Source organism: Suncus etruscus, chromosome 12 (genome assembly GCF_024139225.1).
Source record: "Suncus etruscus isolate mSunEtr1 chromosome 12, mSunEtr1.pri.cur, whole genome shotgun sequence".
Lineage (NCBI taxonomy): Eukaryota > Metazoa > Chordata > Mammalia > Eulipotyphla > Soricidae > Suncus > Suncus etruscus.
Genome location: NC_064859.1, coordinates 78,782,133 through 78,791,612, shown reverse-complemented (window position 1 = coordinate 78,791,612; position 9,480 = coordinate 78,782,133). Strand labels below are relative to the sequence as shown.

Below are 9,480 nucleotides of genomic sequence, written 5' to 3'. Positions count from 1 at the left end.
ATTCAGGTGCATACCTTGAAAGCAGTGGAGTCCAGTTCACTCATCAGTACAACATGGCCTCCTAAGAATTATTAGGTGTGGCCCTGAAGATCTTAAACATGACTGCTGTGATCTATATAATCCCTCTCACTGCAGGGCCCAACCGCGCCTGCATCCTAAGGTCCCAGCATACAACTTCTTGTTCTGGTGATCAAGTATGTGTGGAAAGGGCCTGCAAAACACAATACAATAATAAAGTATCTTATAGAACTTCAAATACCACTTTTCCCTATTTTTAATTCTCTGTTTAAAACTTAACTCCCTATTTGACGAAACAAATGAAACAAAATAGTACTTGACTTCTTTTCACTGTCTCATTTGCTACACACTGACCTATATTTGTATCTATATATTCCAGGCCTTCCACTAACTGATAATGAATCATTTAAATTCATGATGCCTATAATCTGCAGTTAGAGTTTAAATACAATCACCTCCCCAAATGATTTCTCTCTAATAATTATTTGTATACTTCATTTTCTATCTTTATTTACTATTTTTACTATTTTGTGAGTAATGTACACTGTCGGGAAAACTTGTTAACTATAGGAGAATTTTTTTGTTTCAAGGATCCTTTATCCATTATCTTTTCAGCATTATTTTTTTGAGAATTAAAATTATTAATTTCAAAATTCAAAAATTTGTTTAATTCTATGTACTCCCACCAATAATTAATCTTGGAGGTATCTAATAAATGCTAAGTTGTTAAATGGACAAGTTGCATAATTAATTTTACTGATTAAAGATTATCTTTACATTTTTTAATATTTTAACACCAATGACTCAGTTATTAACTTATATTTTAAAAAATCTATGCACCATTTATAGTACCATCAATTGTGATACACACGAGTGTGCTAACCCTCCAGATGTGGGTCCCAATAAACAACAACAACAAAAATCCTCTCCAAAAAAACCTGAAAACCAATTCTTAAACAATAAAAAATGTTTTTAAAGTGTGTAGGTTTTAAATCTGTGATTTTTCTGATACACTCACCTTAGTATGCTTAGACCTGAATTTAAGCTGATACATCTCATGTAGGATGAACATACCTTTACTATGGTTTAGTTATTCTTATTTTTTCTACATGATCTCTATGTACAGCTAGTGTAGCTACCCTCCTACATGATAAGTATAAAGGCAATGTTCAAAATTTAAGAATTTAAAAACCTATGGCCCCAGTTGAATATGATCTAAGTTGAAAAGCTTGTCAGAAAGTACATGATTAATATTTCTTAAAACTAGTAAGGTCATGAAAAATAAAGGAAAGATGATCAATCATCACAGACCAGAAAAGACTAGGGGGCATAAATTTAACATATTATCCAAGTTACAGAAAGGTAGAAAAACCTAAAGATTTTTAATAAATAAACCTGAATGTGGTTATCACGTAAATATACTATATAAGATCAGATTTGGGGTAATATTATGGGAAAACTATAGGGAAATCTTACTTTTTGCTACTTTATTATATTTTGAAAGGTTCCCAAATATATATTTTTAATTTTATAATCCAGAAAGGAGGTAATGATCTTGATTTTGAGCAACACCAGTCTCACCCAATTTCTACCATCCTCAATTTTTACCATCCTCCTAATGGCTCATCCAGATGTGGATATATTAACAGTTGATAACAAATTTGCCCAAAACTTTCACTAAAAAATACTGTTGTTAAATTTCATACTAAGATGTCTTGAGAGCCATTTTAGGAAAATATGTATGTTTGGCCTGAATTTTCTTGTAATGATCATTTGTCTTTCTGTGATTATATTTTCTTATTTAAATGTCTATTAATTTTGTGTTAATAGTTTATACTTTTAAGTTTCTTTTTGTTGTTATTTTTTTGGTTTGTACTTTGGAGTGATTTCTGGTATTTCTCAGGTAATATATGTATTTCAAGGATTTAAAATAGTGTAGGATGCAGAAAAATAAAGCGCCCAACCAAAAGTACATAATCTCAAGTTGAGTTATTTCTTTATACAACCAAAAGGTGGTCACACATTGAATTAAAATCTCAAATTATTTTTTATTGGTTCACAAATCACGAATTTGAGCTAATCATAGACTTGAGCAAAAACTGGCACTAAACATGTTTTATGTTGTTATACCTAGCATTGTTATAAATATTCTTGTGAGATTTTACATGTGTGTAAAAGTATGTAGAAACAAATATAACAAAAATGCAGACTAATAAATTGACTTTATGATGACAGGAAAATGGAATATATGCTTTTAATACTCTCCCAAAGTCCTACAAAATTAACAGTGACAATTTAACATATAAATTGTTACAGGGGAGCAAAATTTATAAGTGAGAATTTTAGGGTCATTGAAAGGACGAAGAGAAACAATCCTTATCTTAAACCATATATTAACAATACCAATAACAATGACTAATAACAGCAACCATTATTTAGAATACTAGCTAATATAACAACCCTTACATTGTACAATCATCTTGAAGATTGTTTAAGATTGTTGGTCTGACCTACTTTTGAAAGATGAATGACTCTGGACAAAAAAAAATGAAACTTTCACAGAAAATCTGTTAAGTTGAACTATAAATCACAGATGTACGAATAAGCATTTATATCCACACATGATAGTATACAGACTGTCCTCTAGGCAAAAATTTCAAAGGTATATGTATTTTAGGAATATAGTATCATTCAAAAAATTAAGAGACATAGGAAAAATTTATATTTTTTGTAAAGTATTTAGGATGTACAGAAATAGGCTCCAAGAATAGTGCAAAGGTGAAGACCTTAAAAATATGTTAGTAAATACAATCAAGAATTTGAAGTTATCCCTTTCTTGGTTATGGTGGGTCCTCTCCACATAGAAAACCAAGTCCTATACTGAGAGTGCTATAATATTGTCATTATAAAATTTGCTTAATGCTTCATTATAATATATGCTTCTTGTAAAATTTAAGAATTTAAAAATCTGTGGTCCCTGTCAAATCTGATTTAAGTTGAGAAGCTTGTCAGAAAGTACATGATTAATATGTCTTAAAACTAGTAAGGTCATGAAAAATAAAGGAAAAATGATCAATCATCACAGAGAGAAAACTAGAGGGCATAAATGTAACATGATAGACAAGTGTAGTTCTGAAACAAAGAGAAAGGTAGAACAATCTACAGAATTTTAATAAATAAACCTGAATGTGGCTATCATGCAAATGATAGAAGTAATAGAAAGAATCTTGCTTACACACCCAGAATTTCCAATCAGTTTTCATGTCTTTTCTTTTTAACATGATAATATAGACATATATTAGTAATTTCTAAAAAGAATGATATAAGACAAACTAGGAGAAATCACTAGTTGGATGGGAAAAGTCCATCAAAGGAGAATACATTTTTCAAACGTAGTTTTGATGAAATGAAAACAAATTCTTTTTTATTAAAGATAATTGGAAACCAGGAAAGTATTATTGGAAATTAGGAATATGTAACATAAATAAAAATTTAATATCTACAACTCATGCTATTTCAAAAGATGTTCTAGAACAAAACAATAGCTATTTAAAATTAGATTTATGATAAAATAAAGCACAACTGGATGTTCACATGAAGATCCTTGGGGTAATATATTTTTCCACCAATTTCTTTCTTGTTATGTGTGTGTGTTTTCTTGGAATATCATTACAAATGTATATGTGATTACAAGAAGATTTTTTGTTTTTGTTTTTGGACCACAGCTGGTGGCTCAGGGGTTACTCCTGGGTATGCTCAGAAGTAGCTCCTGGTTTGTGGACTCTATGGGATGCCAGAATCAAACCTACGTCTGTCAGCAGTGTGCAAGACAAACACCCTACTGCTGTGCTATAATTCCAGCCCCACAAAAAGCATTTAGAGGGAAATAATATTTTGATAAAAATTAATAAGAAAAGCATTATGTACTTACTAGTCAGCAATATTGTTTCAACAAAAATTTTAAGTATAGAAAATAGCTATGTCAAGGTGATGAAAAAAGTTATATTATCATTTATGGTAGATACAAACTAAAACTGAACCTTGGGCCCTGTCAGGAATGACCTTAAATTCAGAAGTAGGAGTAACCCCTAAAGACAATTGGTATGGCCCCCAAACAAAAACTAATTTTTAAATTGATCCAAGAAAAGAGATAGAGAGAGACAGCAGGAGACAGAGACAGAGAGACAGAGAGAGATGCAACCAAACTGGGCTTGATCCTTATCTTCCCTTATAGACCTCTGTGTCTACCAGTAGTGATTCCTGAATGCATAGTCAGGACTAAGTCCTGAGCATCATCACCAGGTGTGACCGTAAAGAACAAAATCAACTAAAATAACCCTAAAATTAACAATCAATAGATAATTATGTATATTCCATTTCTTCCATTTATCAATATGGAAGTAAACATAAAATTAATGAAACAAGAGCTGTAGGTATTTAGCTCTATAGAGAGTTAAATGGTTAAGACTTGCTGTTGTTTTCATAATCAGTCTTGTTGAACTAATTGACTCTTTAAACATACTGTTAGCATTATTTTTAAGGAAATTAAATCAAACTAATTTTTAAAAAAAATCAATGCTGGTATGAATAAATGTGTAAATTTCATGCATTTTGACAACTGTGGTTTTTCCCATTGTTTTCTTCCACCTGAAATGCTCAATTTCTCCAACTTTTGTTCTGGCATTTTTATCAGTAAACCTGGGTCAACTCACAGTCTGGTCTAGGAAATCATTACTGAACTAGCCAAGCAGATTTGATAGCTCTTTTATTTGCTTCTTGACTGAACTTGGAGCATTCCTCCCTAGTGTACTGCATTGAAATATCAATTATGTGCCTGCCTCCATTCTGAGGCTGGATGCACTCAGAAAGAACTGCTTCTTAATTGTCTCTATATTTTAGACTTCAACACAGATTATTAGGCCAGTGCCTAATAATTGTTTTTTTAAATCTACTCAAGTAAGTAAACGTTATGGATTGGAGTTCTCGGAGTTAAAGAATGCTCAATTAAAAGTATGGCCATAGTATGTTCTGCTTGATTTCTTCCAATAAGACCAGAACTCAAATCTGAGTTAAGAATCTTCAGGTTATTGATTAGTAAAGGTACTAGTTTGCATAGTCAATAGTTTCCTCAGTGTTACTAATCATAGAAGTTTTGAAGCTTGCTTCACTTTTTTTTCTGGGAAATGAAACTCTTTTTCCATTGTCACTCTATGTATACACAAGTACAATTACAGCTAATAGGGATGTTGACATATTCTTAAAAATTAGACTACATTTAAATAGTTCGGGGACATAGAATATTTCTTACTGAATAGTTCACAATATGAATAGATATAATTCTAGAACAAATAGTATTGATATTTTAGAATTCTGGAACTGAGGAGGCTGGGGCAAAAAGAAAAGTATTCTGGAACTGAAACTGAAGAAAGAAATCAGTCTTTTAGAAGTATATGAAGCTATATCATGTATAATTCAAAAGTTTCATTTGCTTGAATGTTTTCCACTTCCAGAGCTAAAAGAGTGGGAACCTAGTTTAGGTAGAAAGTAAAGAACAAAGAATATGCACAAAACAGAGAAATTCAGACACCTGAGGGCATCAAGTTTCTATTTTCTAGGGATTTGTTTATATCAGAGTTTTATCATCACATTGGTGTGACTCCTATTTAAAAAATCTTTGTGCTAGTTTTACTTTGATTTACATGCCTTATTGCAAAGTACTGCTATCTAACAAAATTAATAAAGCAATAATAAAATAAGAAGGTTGGGGAAAGTTAAACAAAATGAAGGTAGATTAAAGTCACATTTTTAGAAGCCATCTTATTGACATAAAATATATTCAATAACTACTATTGAATTACAAATTAAGTCTAAAAATATGTGGGCTCAATTTCTTTATATGTTATGAAATTCCAGTTTAATATTTTTAATATATAACTTTGATTTGTAGTAGCAGAAATTAAAATATGCTTGACCCAAGTTTGAATCTTACACTCAAATTTAGCTTGAAGCCATCCTTTTCCAAATTATGAAAAAGGACAATGACAGTGGAAGTACCTAATAGAAGAGAAGACATTGTATCATGAAAAAATACTATAAATACTTTACCAACATAGAAGCAAACAGATATTACTGTGACACCCGTGTACTCTGAGCCATCCTAAAAAAATCTGAGATGAGTAAATTTTGTAAAAAATTTTGTAAAATGTTTTATAAAAAGAAGTGGAAACCAGAAGCATATATAAGATTATAATAGTCTTAGTATAATGAGATAAAGCAATTTCAGTTCAATCTAGTAAATATGATGGGAAAAGTGGTTACATAACTGAAATAACAGCAACAACAATAGTCACAATAAAACTGTTAAAACGTAATTGAATATTGTTTAAAAGGAAGAAAGTAAGAGGACATTTTTAGTTTGCAATTGTCATGTAATAACTTAACTCAGAACCATTGGCATAAAACATCTCTAATATCTCACAGCTTTTGTGGGTCAAGAATTCTTCTGGTAGTATTTCATCTAGATCCTCTGATCTCTTCCCACTAAGGTGCAGTGTTAGCATTCAGTGGTTCAACCTGAATTAAGTTGTTGATTTAGTTCAATCCCTTTGAAAGAAACAAGTCTGTTGCTGCTGTTTTTGTTATAATGATGGCTTTCTGCCTTTAATAAACCCATTGTCAGTTTATAACATGGAAGTGTGCCTTGATTTGAAACCATAATGTGATTAACTGATTTTTTTAAAGCTCATCTAAAGTAAACTGAATAATCTTTCTCTTCAGTGACTCAGACATTTGATTACTAACCTAATCACATTATATTCAACTCTGTTTACACTCAGTCAGAGGGAATTATACAGGACATGAACCCCGTATATAAAGTAGAAAACATTGAGTCCTATCAGTTATATTTTAAAGAGGAGGATTATAAATGCTATCTCCCCTATAGTTCAAGAATGGAACATGTTAATGATAACTTTAATTTTTTGAATGGTGACAGTGAAAGTGTAAAAATAGAAAGAAAACAGCATCTTTGTCATAAAAAGTCAGAAAATTGGAAAAAGGGGACTGGAGAGATAGTATGGAGGTAAGGTGTTTGTTTGCCTTGCATGCAGAATGATGGTGGCTCGAATCCCGGCATCCCATATGGTCTCCCGAACTTGCCAGGAGCGATTTCTGAGTATAGAGCCAGGAGTAACCTCTGAGCCCTGCTGTGTGTAGCCCCAAAATGAAAGCAAAACAAAAATTGGGATCAGAGAAGTAGCATGGAGGTAAGGCATTTGTCTTGCATGTAGAAGGACAGTGGTTTAAATCCTGGCATCCCATGTAGTCACCTGAGCCTACCAGGAGCGATTACTGAGCATAGAGCCAGGAGTAACCCTTGAGTGCTGCCAGGTGTGGACCCCCCCCCAAATAAAAAGTAGAAAGAATTCTTTATTCTAAGTAATGAATATGTATTGAACATTTCAGGCAGCATGAATTGTGTAATTTACATACCTTATTCCATTTTATTTCTTATAGTTATATCATGGTATCTATTACAGGTAATAAAATAAAGTTTTAGCATATTTATGTCAGTAACTTGAAAAAATAAACTCTGTAAAGGACAAATGACTTTCAATACTATAGAGCTTGTTAATTGCAGAGTCTGTAATGAAATTCAGAATGTGACTCTAGAATCCAGACCCTGAGCAATATCACATCTCATTCTCAGATTAATGTGAAGTTCTGGCTTCTATACTTGACCAAAAACAGTTCTTAGCATTTTTTATTTTACCTGTAAAATTTGAAGTATATCACTTTATTTCTAGTCTACTTTTTATGCACTTCTTGCTCTGAACAATTTTCAATTAAAAATAAAAATTATTTGTTAATTTCACTAAACATGTGGTTCAACTACAAGTCATTACCCATGTCATACCTGGAAAATAGCAAATATTTTTACAAATGATATACAGAATATATAAGTATATAAAAATTTTAAGGTAAAAATATATATGTGTTCTTGGTTGAAAAAGACTGCATAATAAACATTTACTTTGAGAAATATTTATTTTGTTCAAAATTTAAGAATTCTTGGTTGTATTCTACTTGAAATGCTATTTAAATTAGGCTACTTGTCACAAAAACTGGTCAAAATATATCTGAAAATCTTTGTAATGTAAAAGTAAACTAATAAATAATTGAAATATTATTTTAAAAACTAATGTTTCTAAGCTTTTAAATAAAGGATGAGAGCTTTGTTGATTTTTTTTCTTTCCTTTATTTTCTTTTTTATGTTCTATATACTGTTTACTTCACAGAAACCTGGAGACAGGAAAAGAGAAAGACTATGCTAAAGGTCATGTCTATGAGTGTCTTGCCATCGCCACTTTGATGATAGTCACGTATAGGGCCAGAGTGTTAAGGGCCAGCAACCCTGTCACCACTACTCGGGCCAGCAGCGCAGTGACAAAGGCCCAGTAGACACTGAGGACAATGAGGAGGAGGACAGCTGGCCGGAAAGTGAGTACAATTCATAGTGGGTAATCATCTACATCTGGGCAGATGCCACAATGTAATGGACCAGATTGAAGTTGGAGTCAATGCTCATCTGGATGTACTTCCAGTCAAACTCAATACCCTGGGCGCCAAACCAGAGGGGATTGCAGGGGGACATAAGAAGCTCAGCAGTGGCCCATCCCAGGGCATCAACCTTGATTCTGTATTCCTATCTCTGTATTCCAGAACACCACAAGGTTGAGGCCTATCAAGACTGCCACGTCCACAAACTCAAGTCATTCACTCTCCAATAAAGTCATGAATGCCGCCTTTCCAGGTGGGAAAGTGGCCAAGGACAGCATCTTGAACAGCTGCACAAAGAGGTAGGTGACCCTGGCCTTGGATGCGTTTCTTCCAGAAGGTGTTATATTTGGATAGGCAGCTGCACTTGTAGGTGATGAAGTAGGGGAAGTAGGCCAGGGCGGCACAGTTCCTGAAGTGGAACAGTGTCATGGCGATGGCTTCCCTAATTACCTTCTTCAGCAGTGCCCCAACCTGGGCCTGGCGCTCACCTGTCTCTGCCCGGAAAAAGTGGCCTTTTTTTTTTTTCTTGCAATGAAAAAACTACATTTAATTATTTTAATTATTCAGACACTTAAGGAAGAATTCTCACAGTTTACATTTTTCATTCAACATTCCATGTCATTCAACAAAATTTGTAAATAGAAAAGCCTTCTTTAAATGAACCATCAGGTAAAAATGTTTAGCTTTCCTTATATTTATATCAAGTCTGAAAATCGTTGCAAAAATGAGTGTGGAAAGTAACACCAGAGAACAGATCAATTCATAATTAAGGATTTATAGTCCATAAATAAGTTATGTTCATTGAAAGGTGCATCCACCAATACATGAAGGTAGATAGAATCAAGTTATAGAGCTGTGGCTAATTTTGAGGGTTTTTTTTATATAGAATTAAACCTGCAGTTT

At 32.6% G+C, this 9,480-nt stretch overlaps 1 pseudogene; it reads right to left on the bottom strand.

The window, feature by feature from the left end:
- Positions 1-8,360: 8,360 nt before the first annotated feature.
- LOC126024263 (transmembrane protein 147-like) lies at positions 8,361-9,006 on the bottom strand (annotated as a pseudogene).
- Positions 9,007-9,480: the final 474 nt, after the last annotated feature.